Source organism: Rhinatrema bivittatum, chromosome 10 (assembly GCF_901001135.1).
Source record: "Rhinatrema bivittatum chromosome 10, aRhiBiv1.1, whole genome shotgun sequence".
Classification (NCBI taxonomy): domain Eukaryota; kingdom Metazoa; phylum Chordata; class Amphibia; order Gymnophiona; family Rhinatrematidae; genus Rhinatrema; species Rhinatrema bivittatum.
In genome coordinates, this window is record NC_042624.1 from 45,366,789 (window position 1) to 45,378,992 (window position 12,204).

A 12,204-nucleotide genomic window follows, 5' to 3' on the forward strand; every position below is an offset into this window, starting at 1 on the left:
GTGGGAGAATGGCAGAAGAAAAGGTGTAAATGGACATGTGAGAATGTGAGAGAATGAGCAGTGAAAGTAAGTGTGAACAGGTAAGAGTGTTTATGAAAGCAAATTTGTGAGCATCCGGTCCCACTTGGCAGTTGCCCTCCCCCTCCCCCCCTCCTCCCCCACTAATCCATGGTAATCTCAGGGTGACTGGAAGTCAAAAGTATCCAGGTATGTCTGTCAGGCGTGTCATGACGGATAAAAGGTTGAGAACTACTGGTCTATTCAATGTATTAGAGCCATTGGGAACCTCACTAAGGATTCTGTCACTACTGAAGGGTCATGTTACGCAATGTAGGCCAGTGGAATGTACCATCTGCTCACAGCACTCCCCTTGGAAGTTGCTGTTATGTTCCAATCCTATTCCTATATCAGACAGTGACCCCTAGTGGGATTAGAGGACTTTTGAGTTGGATTTTGAGAGCGTAGGAGTTTTCTTTTTTTTTTTTGTTTTAATCTGTTTTTATTATTAAAGCAAAACAGCAGTAGTTATACAACAGTATTAACCAGTCCTGGGACATACATTTACACCAACGTCTTTGAATACATAGGTTAAATCACATATACCCTTTTGCTTCAATAGAAAGTTGGTATATAACAGCAAATCAAACATTAAATCAAACATGAAATATTATGTTCCCACCCTCCCCTAATTACAACAAGGGTAAAACTAATAGCAAAGCAAATAAATAAATAAAGAAAGAGTTATAAGTATATTGAAAGTGTCAGTAGAGGTCATGGATGGTATAAGTCCAAATGTGCAGTATATTTGTCTATAATAAGAATTAAAAGTAGAGCCAAAGTATAGAATGCTTCATCTGCATCTCGTTCTGGCCAATCGGGGTGTCACTGTCTTATCTGTTACTACTGGGCTTCCATCCAAGATTGATGTGGTGCCCAGATCTTGAAGAATGGTGTTAGTCGATCCTGATGTACTGCTGTGAGACGAGCCAATTGGTATATACTATGAAGTTTGTGTTGGACCTTGGCCAGACTGGGTACCTCATTATCTTTCCAATGTTGGGCCAATGTTATAAGAGCTGCAATAAAAACTGTTGAAGAAATCTCTGTGCTTCTTTGTGTACTGTGTCCAATGGGAGATTCAGAAGAACATGCCACGGTTTGGCCAGTATAGGAGTGCGTAAGACAGCAGAGGTCCAGGAAAGAACTGTCTTCCAATAAATAGACACTTTTGGACACTGCCACCAGATATGATAATATGATCCCACTGCTCCACAGTTCCGCCAACAGAGCTCAGAAACCATAGGGGCTAATTTATGAATTCTGTCCGGTGAAAAATGCCATCGGTATATCAACTTATAACAATTCTCCTGCAGGTTAGCGGAGATAGAACACTTATGGGCTGACATAAAGATAAGATCCCAATCAGAATCAGAAAGGCACTGATCAAAATCCGCAACCCATACCATTTGTTGTTTAAATGGTTTTACAAATTTTCCATTTAACAAATTATATGTTTTAGATATAAGCCCGCGTATTTGATGTGCTTTCATGCAATAATTTTCAAATAAAGTGCCAGACAGGCGCATTGTACTTCTTCTAAGCTGGGGCATGAAGTGGAAGCCCTCAAGCCACGTTTCCCTTTCAAATGGGCACCTAAAGCCTTGAAATATTTGGGTATCCGCATTGGAAGTCATGCCAACCAACTCTATGATCTTAACTATAAACCGCTTATACAGACCATACAGGGGGACTTGGGGAAATGGTCAAAAGGCACGTTTTCTTGGCTAGGGCGTATTGCCATCATCAAAATGAATATTTTACCAAGGTTCCTATATTTCTTTACTACTATACCAATTTACATACCCTCTTCCATTTTGAAAAAGTGGCAAGCTATTATCTTTGGCTTTATTTGGCAGAAACGACCACCATAGGTTAGGGGTACATTATATCTGCCAAAAATAAGAGAAGGCCTTAGTATACCAAATTTAGAATGGTAGTTCGGTGTGGCACAACTACAAGTGCTTGTTGTTCTGCACAGGCAGCTGGAGATACCACAGTGGACCTTGTTCGAACGCACCTTCTCAGGAAAGCAACCGGGAGGTTAATCTTAAGAATTTCAGATTTATCGTAATTTATTTTAAGCCCGGAAACCCCACTAAATCCTTCAACTCTGAAGTGACACCTTCAGTGACAAGAGCGGGTTTGTTAATGTAAACATGATGTCATCAGCAAATAATGAAATTTTAAAATGGTGATGAGCTCTATTAATGCCACTGAAAGTGGGGGTGTCCCAGATGTGAGCCACGGACTGTTGCCTGCCTTCTGTGCGGCCAAAGCCGCTGCTGATGTCTGCTACATCTTTGCAGCACGAAGGCCGCAAGCCCCAGCCTGGATTAGCGGCTGGAGCCGCCCCCGGGGCCTCCTGCAGCGGCTGGAGCCGCTGCTGTCATCAGGGGCCTGTCTGCAGGCCCAGCCCTGCTCTTGTGCGAGGACATTGGTGCAGGACCGCTGTCCACGGGCCTGCACAGTTCCTGTTTCCTCTTCTTCTAGGGGTGCAGCCGCGCCTCTCTTCAGTATTTAAAGGGCCAGACACAGGAAGTGTGTTGGTCCCACCTATGGATGGATTTCCTGTGTTAGCCTTATAAAAGGGCTGTCTTTGCATTACGTCTTCGCCTTGCATCAGAGTTACTTCACTCTGGAGGCTCCTGCCTGCCAGAGCTCTGTTAGGTCTTCTTCGTGGAGCTCCTCATTGTTTCGTCTTCATGTCATGTCATGTCATGTCAAGTCAAGTCAAGTCAAGTCTTCGTGCCTGAGGTCCTCGTCCAGGTGTCCTGGTGTCTCGTCTTGATCTTCCACTTCCTGATGTCCCAAGTTCCTTGGTGTCTTGCTCCTGTGTCTTCAGCACTCCTGAGCCTTCTGGTCTTGCTGGCCCGCTCCCTCGGATGACGTCTTTCCCGAGAGTGGAGTGGCCTGCAGGTGGACTTGTGTCCTGTGCTTCTGAGCCGTCATGTCATGCCAGCCTTTGTGGTGCTTCGGAAGACATCTAGTTCCGTCGTCGGAGTCCCACCTCGACTGGACTCTTCCTTGAGCTTGTCCCGCTATCCGCATGGTCCGTGACCAGCCTCCTCGGGCTGTGTAGGGCACGCAGTGGGACAGGGTGGTCTGCGACCAGCCCATTGGGTCCGCCCGTGAAGGTGGGCTGAGTAGGGCGCCCTGAGAGACAGTGCCAATGTTTACCCTCCCAGCTTCTCGTCTCGTCTGGACTTCGTCAAGTTCCTCATCTCGTCCTGGATGCCGTTGCATCAGTCTTGGTGTCATGTCTTCGCTTCTACGTCTTGTTCCTGATGTCATCGCATCAACCCTGGTCTGTGATGCCATGGCATCGACCATTGGTCCGTGATGTCTTCACATCAGTCTTGGTGTCATGTCTTGTTCCAGCCCTCGTCTCTGATGCCGTCCGCATCAGCCTTGGTGTCATGTCTTCGTCTGCGATGCCGTAGCATCGACCTTGGTGTCATGTCTTCATGTCAAGGCCCGTCTGCCCTCATCCTCAGGCCAGGCCTGCTGCTCCATGCCGATCTAAGTGGCAGGTCCGAAAGGGCTCGGAATGGTTGGAGGACCATTCAACTTCCAACGTCATCATGTTGTTGGCCTTGGGAGCTTGCAGGCCTGGCAGAGGGTAGACATTCAGCCATGCTGGAACACGCCGACAACCCTCGGTTCGGTCCTGGATCCATCTGGGGTCGGGCTGAGGCCAAGTGCACACAAAAACACCACCTTCTCAACAACGCACAGAGCAGAGACAGACTCTCACCAAATACAGAATAAAGGATCACAAATTAGGCAAAAACTGAAATGGAAATCCCATGAAGCCAGATTCTGTGTGTAAGAATGGAAAAACAGAACCTCCATTCCTCAAACATAATCAAGAAACATAAAGCATCAATTATAATAATAAAACCATACTAAAAACAATATTTCAAAACTACTGATAAATAGAATAATTTCTATTTATTAAAATAATATACATTTTTTAAAATTTCCCAAGCACCAATAACATATTTCAAAACAGCAGATATATCAAATAACACCCTATAATTAAAACTAATAAGGATTTTAAAAAGCCCCTGCTGTCCATACCTGGGAACTCTTGATTTCCAGTCACCCTGACATTGTCGAGGATTAGGAGGTTAAGGGAGTGCACAAACTTTATCCTCTCTCTCTCACACATACTCAGATGTCCATTCTCTCTCACATATACACTGTCACATACACACACCTACATGCTCTTATACCCACCGCAACCTCTCTCTCTCTCACACTGACACACTCTCAGACTTTAAGACCCTTCTCCCCTCCCACACACTCACAAGCTCTTACCTGCTTTCTCTCACGCACACACACGCACTCTCATTCTCACTGGCTCCCTCACATACACACAAACACACACATCCAGGCAGGCTCCCATTCATTCTCATACTACTCCCTCCCCACCCCCTCAGGCAGGCACCCATTCATACACGTGCACATACTGAAGGCAGACCTCCTCTTTCTCTTTTGCCAGCAGCCTCTCTCATTCCTCTACTGCTGCTGTCACTGCTGCCGCTTGACTTCTAGAGAGGCACCAATTGCTGCTAATGGCACCGAAGCCTGTTCTGCTGCCTCCTCTGTGCAGGCCCCGCGGTATTAAATATTTGCGGGCTTCTACTTCCTCCATGTTGATCTCATACACTGCGAGATCAGCATCAAGAAAGTGCTACTCTTGCATATGTTATCTATCTATCTATCTATATATATATATATATTTTACCTTTGCTGTCTAATCTTAGTTTTCTAATCGTTGGTCACGGGCTTTTTTCCCACCCTCCCTTTCTTGTTTTTTTTTTGCCAATTCCTTTTACAAGGTTCTTTTCTCTCCATCTGCCTTTTTCCCCTCAAACATACACTCATATTCTCATTCTCACATGCTTTCTCTCTCTCACACACACACTCAGGCTCTCATTCTCACACACTGTCTCTCATATAAACACAGGCTCTCGTACTCACATGCTGTCTCATGCATCCACAGCTCTCACATGCTCTCTCTCATACATACATACATACACAGTCTCTCTTTTGCACATGCTGTCTTAGTCTCACACACACAGGCTCTCTCACTCCCACATGCTGTCTTGCTCAAGCACAGGCTCTCACTGTCACATGCTGTCTCTCTCACACAGAGAGGCTCTCACATGCTGTCTCTCCAAACACTGAGGTCCTTACTCCCACATACGATCTCTCAACTCATCTCATACATACACACACACACTCTACAGGCCCTCAGCCTCTTTCTCTCCTCTCGGCCTCCTCGGGTCATCGCAGGATGGGCTCTGTGGCAGCCCTAATCTTCTCAGGCCGCCTGCAACGTGGGATCTGCAGTGGCCCTGCTACCGGGCCTCCTCCTGTTCTTGGGCCGCCATGACATGGGATTCACGGTGGCCCATAAACCCTGCTCTTCTTTTGCACACAGCTGATGTTCCTCTTCCTTCCTGCGTGCGCAGCTCTGGCAACGTTTTCTTCCAAGGCCTCACAGGCAGGAAGGGGGAGGAATACCTGCAGGTTTGGACGACCTTTTTCTTCGAGCCATGGTGAGATGAGCTCTATCAGGGCCCCGCTGATCTTCCAGCTGTGTGCGCCTAATTTGCCTAGTTCTTCCACTGGCCCTGGTGAGGTTACAACAGAGAAATGCCCTAAAAATACACAAAGGAGGAGAAGTGTGGAGTTAAGTTTCAGGGTAAAGCAATGGATCCCAGGCATCAACAATGGGAACCCTCAATAAAAAGCAAGAACCTTGCCAGCTACCATAGGGATGATCTAGGAGGGAACACAGGGGACCCCATTTAAAAATCAAGGGAACACAGGATTATATTTAATGTTTCAATTTTTCATTTCAGATGTAACCAAAAAGAAATGTACAACATGCCAAATTATTTCTGTTGAAGAAGTTACTCAGTAAAGTTTTGTTGGAACACCAGCAGGGAGTCCCAACTATTTATTGGCACATTTTAGAAAAAGTTATGGTTAGTAGCTTGACTCCTGATGATGAATCCTTCCCCCCATTGCAGAATCCACACCAGGGTTTAAAATAGGCTTGGCACTGTGTGGACATTCTCCAAATGAAGATGTTTCAAATGTATTTACCTTATCTAAAAACACATCTCTGTACTCAGATACTTTTAAACTCCAATTCCTCACCTTCTGATTTTTCCCATAAGTCTGTAGCAGTCAAATTGTACTGCATCAATGAACACCATCTATCAATGGGCTCGTAGGAATTAATTGTTGTCACTAGATATACTTACTGGGACACCGTGCTTCATTAACTAATTTAACTCATTAAGTTTAATCAAATATGCTAAAAGAAAAAAGTTGCTTTAGTTAAACAGATTTTGGACCTCTGAGAATTACTTTATGAAGCATATCATATAAAGTAACGGATGATTTGCTTGTCTCATATAGCAAGAGAACCCAAATTGTTGGTATCTAAAAATGAACCTACAAGATATTTGCTAGATATCTGCACTAAAGCAGAAAACATATTCTTGGGAGAAATAAAACATATAAAACAGAATTTAAATTTTTTTCGGACAACTACATTTCTTCATAGGCAGCATGCTTTAAGACCAGAAATACACATTTTCAATAAATTCATAATATGCCAAGGTTTTACCTTAATCAATGCAATCATCACATAATTGATTTGACTCAAATATACTGAGAAAAGAAAGTGAGAAATATTCATGTAAATTTGATCAGGTGTCATATAGAGTGTCATAAATTGGCCATGTCAAACTGAAAGCATCTTAATGCACTTAGGTTTAATCATACACCTTAAAAAACAGTGTCAAAGAATACTTATTTAGTGACTTCTTTAAAGTATATAAAACTGTGCAATTCAATACTAACAAATGTTCTTCAGAATTGCTCAAAACATAATACAAAAATGAACAATCAAGGTACACTAACCTGATTCATCTGATGTAAATGATTCCAACAAGGTTCCAAAGGTACAAGAAACTTCAAGAACACATTCCGATAGCATATTTGAAGATTTTCCTTTGTTTACTTTCCAGCTTGCCTATAATATTCAGGATCTGATTGTTCATCCACAAATTCAGTTTGCTCATAATCTTCTACTGGAACAGCCTTTCCGTTTTCCTCTAAAATCACTAATGCTTTAATTTTTCAGTACTTGTCAAGCATCTGCTTTTATTTATATTGTTAAATTCCCTGCAATTTATGTTATGTTGGTATGACAATATGCTCTCTTCACACAAGAATGATTGAACATATAAGAGTTTGTCGGAGGAATCTTGAGGCACCACTGGTAATCCATTGCATTTGAAAATAATACACTTTTTCAGATTTATTGTTTTCAATGATTGTGCGAGCACCTGAATTCACTTGTGGAGGTGATGTGGACCTTTTGGTTACCGTAAAATGAAGAGCAAGGAATACATAATTTATGGACCATTGTTCCTGATGGTCTTAACAATGATCTGTCTGTATTTCTTTAAATATTTTCATTTTATGGAAATTTGGGGCACCTTGTTTTGAGATCTCTTCAAAGTTAAGATATTGTATATTACTGATAATTGATTTGATTATTCACTTATTTAGGTTTTAGACTGCCTGTTTTTCATCATTTCCAGTGAATGTGATTGATATAACCTCAGAGCTGGTGGAGATTCAGAATGGGATTTCCCTCCGTACTGTAGCCATGTAAAGTCTCCATATAGAATGATGAGTGCTTATTTTTGTGGAAATTATCAATAAGAACAATCCCCCAAAGCAGGTAAAAGTTAGGATTGCTGAAATGATATTGAGATTTCCTTTAAGCTTTTTATGCCAGTCTCCAGGACATCTTTTTGAAGGGTTTGACATCTTGTTTGTGAAGTTTCATGCACCTTTGGAACTTTGTTGGAATCATCTATGTCGGATGAATCGGGTCAGTGTATCTTGATTGTTCATTTTGATATTCTGTTTTGGGCAATTCTAAGGAACATTTGCCAGTATTGAATTGCACTGTTATATATACTTTAAAGAAGTCAATAAATAAGTATTCTTTGGTCTGTTTTTTTAGGTGACTGATTAAATCCAAGTAGGGATGTGAATCATTTTTTAACGATTTAAATTATCGTCCGATAATTTTAAAATCGTCATTAATCAGTAAGGGACTCGATACAATAGGAATTCCCTCGATTTATCGTGAAAAATCGTTAAATCGAGTACGGGAATTATTTGGGGGGAGGGCGGGAAAACCGGCACACCAGAACAACCCCTAAACCCACCCTGACCCTTTAAAACCAATACTTTACCCTCCCCCACCCTCCCGAACCCCCCCAAAAGGTTAAATTACCTGGTGGTCTAGTGGGGGGGGGGGGGGGCCTGGCGCAATCTCCCGCTCTCGGGCCATCGGCGCCATTTTGGCTACCACTGATAAAAATGGCACCGATGGCCCGATAAAAAAAAAACCCACCCCGACCCTTTACAAATTACCCCTTTGCTTCTCCCACCCTCCCGACCCCCCCCAAAACCTTTTACATGTACCTGGTGGTCTAGCGGGGGGTCCGGGAGCCATCCCTTCAATCATACCCTCGGTGCCGGTGCCGGTGCTGGACTGGTTTCAAAATGGCGCCGATCGCCTTTGCCCTCACTTTGTCACAGGGAGCGACCGTCGCTCCCTGTGACATAGTGAGGGAAAAACAATCGACTGCCAGTATGGCGCCGATCGCCTTTGCCCTCATTTTTAACAGTGGTAGCCAAAATGGCGCCGATGGCCCGAGAGCGGGACATCGTGCCGGGACCCCCCCCCCCCACTGGACCACCAGGTAATTTAACATTTTGGGGGGATTTGGGAGGGTGGGAGAGCAAAGGGGTCATTTGTAAAGGGTCGGGTGGGGTTTATTTTTATCTGCTCAGGCCTCACTAAAAAATTAATGATGTGAATTGGAATCGGAACCGATTCCAATTCACATCTCTAACGATCCGATTTTTTTCTCCCTCCATCCGAACCTGATCATTAAAACGATCGGGCACACGATTCACATCTCTAAATCCAAGTGCACTAAGATGCTTTCTGTTTCACATGGCTTATTTATAGCATTCTCTAAGACGCCCTATCAAATTTACATGAATATTTCTCACTTTCTTTTTTGAGACTGATTGTACAAGTGGGTCAATATTGCACTTTTTGGTTTGTAGAGTTTATATGGAGGTTTAATACATTTGAAATTTCCTTCTCTGAGGATTAAGCTTCATTTCTTTAATTTATAATCATTTTGACTTCAGTATGGTTAAAAGATCAATAGCTTTGTGTACACATACTGTGGATAGCACCAAAGGAAAAAAAACCATATTTTCTAATAACTGCAGGAATGGTGGTGACAATCTTCATTTTGCATTACACCTAGGATGCTGATTATCATGACAAGTTGCAATAATTATGTTCTTCATATCCAGTTATTGTATTTTAATGCCATATCATACTGATTCACTAGAAATTGACATTGCAATAAATAATTATCATGTTCCATTTATAAAAAAATGCTGTAAGAAGAGGAAGCTATAATGGATTAATTTTAACAGCTGACTGTCCTCATTTACTGTAGAGTAAGGTCTTTAATGTGCACATCACATTCTTTATAGGAATTTTATGGATAGCAAAAAATGTCATTGTGAGAAACTTTAAAGGCAAAAGAAAACACATAATTTTAATTCAATGACAAAAGACAGCTACTTTCCAAAGCTGTCAGTGCTTGGTTAGTGATACTATAATTGGAATTTTCCTTACCATCAGTCCATGTTCTGAGGACTCCCTCACACCAGTGTGCTGTGGATTGTATACTGTTGTGGGATGAAAGACCGATGGCTCCTCCAGAATTAGCTTTGCCCTTTCTCTTTAAGGCTCCTAATGATATCACTGATACCGTGGTTTTTTGCCTCAGTTGTGAGAACTTTCCCTGAATTAAAAAAAAATAGAAGACAAACTCAAAAGACAAAATTAGAAAATAGACTGTGATACATACACTCAACAAATGTAAGGAAATGAGTTGCCTTACTGAGAGCAAAACCATTAAAAGTTAAAATTGGGAGGGATGGATGGACAGGGGTCTGAGAGTTAACAGATTGATGGTAAGGAAACTCCAGATTCTGTCACATTCTCACCCCAGTGTTGTACACTGTGAGATGTACAAAAGCAGTCCCAGGGTTGGATTAATTGCAGTTTGCAGCACACTTCTACCAAACCTTACTGCAAAAAAACAATTTTTTTCTACCTTGTGATGCTTTGTGAACATATAGGGTTGTTTTATAGATCCACTAAATATTTATAGATTTTTTTTCTGTGTAGGGTTCAATCTCTTGTATGATCTTCATTTATTTATTTATTTTTATATACCGCGGTTCCTATATGAGATACAGATCGCCTCGGTTTACAATAAACAGAAAACTTCGCTCAAAGGCAGTACATAAAACAGTAGAATACTAAAACTGGTACAACTGGTACAAACGGTACCTAGAAAATTAGAGCTGATACAATAGGTATATAAAACTTGTGGAAAAGGAGCTGGGAGCAGGCAGAGGAGTTGGAGGAAAAGTACGGGAAGAAACTGTGAAACCGGTCTGGACGACCGCCTCGTATAATTGATGTACAATCAACAAGAAACAGGAGACAAATGCGGGAAAAATAAATATGCTTCATGGAATAGGAAGGGATAAGAGGAATAGGAATAGGAAGGGATATACAGGAAACTTTAGGGAGCCTATACAGGAAACTGTAAGGGCCTATACAGGAAACTTTAAGGGCCTATACAGGAAACTTTAGGGAGCACAATATCAAGAGCATTGTATGTACACTATAAATAGTGAGCTATGCAGGAAGGCATTAATGTGAACATTAAAAGTGTCCTAGAAGTAGTTAGCATGGGCAAATAAACAGTTGCATGGCCACACATGGAAATGAATGAATGTTATATAGAAATAAGGGAATACCAAACTCGTGCTAAAAAATCTGTCTACACAATTAATTTAGTGGGATCTCAGTAAATGGCCATTATTTAATGTGAATCTTTAACTTATGGAGGGGAAGCTAAACAGTATGATCATGCTGAACCGAGCACACTGAGTTCTCTTTTTCTCGACTGCTATAGCTGTCTTCTGAGAGGTATTTAAGGAAGCCTTGCACAGGTTGCTTGTCAAGAAGTGGGAGACTATACCCCAAGATGGTAACTTTTAAACCGGCGCGTGGGTGCACGGGCGAGCACGTTCGTCAGCCCTTGCACGCATGTTATAGAATAGTCTGACTGCACACACATGGGAAGAGAACAGCCAATCTGCTCCCTAACCCAGTGCTCCCCTCTTGTTCCCCCTTCTCCCACCTCTGCTCCTGTATTGCATGGAACAGAAGGGGGGGGGGATATTGAAGCAGACGCTGCAGAGGAAAGAACAGATACAAAAAGGGGTTTGAATAAGCACAATCTGAAGCTTAAATAGAACAGAGCCAGTAGTTGCACGGATTATTTATGGCTGCCCAGCCCTTGGAAGAAGCAGAGAATAGAGGATGTTGGAGCTGTTAGCCACAAGGCTTTGTTTGGTTATGTGTGTGTGTGTGTGTGTGTGTGTGTGAGAGAGCTCACACCTGGCCCTGGCCATGCCTATCCCACCCCCCCCCTTCACAGTTCCACTTCCTTTTTGTGTACAATTTAAGCCCTGGGCAGTGGGTCCTTAGTTGCAGGCTGTGAGATGCAGGCATTGCGGTGCCTATATTGCAGAGTGATACTAGAGGGGGGAAATGGTCCGATCCTGGTGCTCTTCTGAGTTGGGGTGGCTAGATTCTTCTTTTGGGTCTCCCCTCTTACATGCTCCCCTGTCTCCAGCCACATTCTCTGTCACTGCTCCTTGAAGATCCTTACTGATGTATAAGACAGATGGTTCTACACATGCAGTTCAGCCAGTTTTCTGCTCTCCTTTGACCTCCACTTACTGGATTGTAGTAGGTCTCCCACCTCTTTCCTCTGCATTGACAAGCAACTCCCTTGTACCAAAGTTACAGGGTCATTCTTTAAAATGCAATGGGCCTAATGCACATGATAATGGGTGCATTGCGACGGCAAAATTTAAATGAGGGGAAGGGGTGGCATTAGGGAGGAGTTTGGGCAGGGTTAA